The 538-nt window shown below is 50.2% G+C and overlaps 1 long non-coding RNA gene across 1 annotated transcript; it reads right to left on the bottom strand.

The window, feature by feature from the left end:
* On the bottom strand, nucleotides 1-531 carry LOC103728186. Its single transcript, XR_607009.3, has 3 exons — nucleotides 297-531; nucleotides 174-214; nucleotides 1-31 (listed from the first exon to the last, which is right to left on the bottom strand). It is a non-coding gene; the product is annotated as an uncharacterized LOC103728186 (long non-coding RNA).
* Between the last annotated feature and the right edge of the window lie 7 nt (nucleotides 532-538).

Here is a 538-nt window from a genome sequence, read left to right on the forward strand (position 1 = left end):
ACACACGGCCTTGTAACGTTCTTCGATGCACCTTAGAGTTGGGTTTGGGCATAGCTCTGGCTGAGTTAGCTTCATGAAGGACCCAAACTCCCCAGGACTGGGACCGCCTAACTCTGGGGTTGAGGTCTCCCCAACCTGATAGGGCTGGGACTAAAGAGAAGGCTTATACTTACTGGTTCAGCAAACTCTTCCTGTCTCCAAGCCCACTCAGTTCCTGTGGGTAAAAAGGAGGGCTCTTATTAGCCCCCCAGCACCAGATCCTTCACAACCACCTGTCCTTGTTTCCCATGCCTCACCGTATCCACAGCCACAAAGCCAGCTGTCTTTAAGGCCAGCAGAAGGGAAGGCCATATCTCCTTGAAGTTGTCACTTTGCACATCCACCACAGGAACCTGTTCTACAAACTCCTCTCCAGATCTTGTGTCTTCGTTGAAGCCACCTGGGGATAAGAGTGATAAAGGTCCCAAGGGCCTAGACACAAATCTAGGCTATGCCAGATGAAGTATCCATTGGCAGCTTTGCCTTCTAAGTTTTTTTT

Source organism: Nannospalax galili, unplaced genomic scaffold (assembly GCF_000622305.1).
Source record: "Nannospalax galili isolate Female #2095 unplaced genomic scaffold, S.galili_v1.0 C47619669, whole genome shotgun sequence".
Taxonomy (NCBI): Eukaryota; Metazoa; Chordata; class Mammalia; order Rodentia; family Spalacidae; genus Nannospalax; species Nannospalax galili.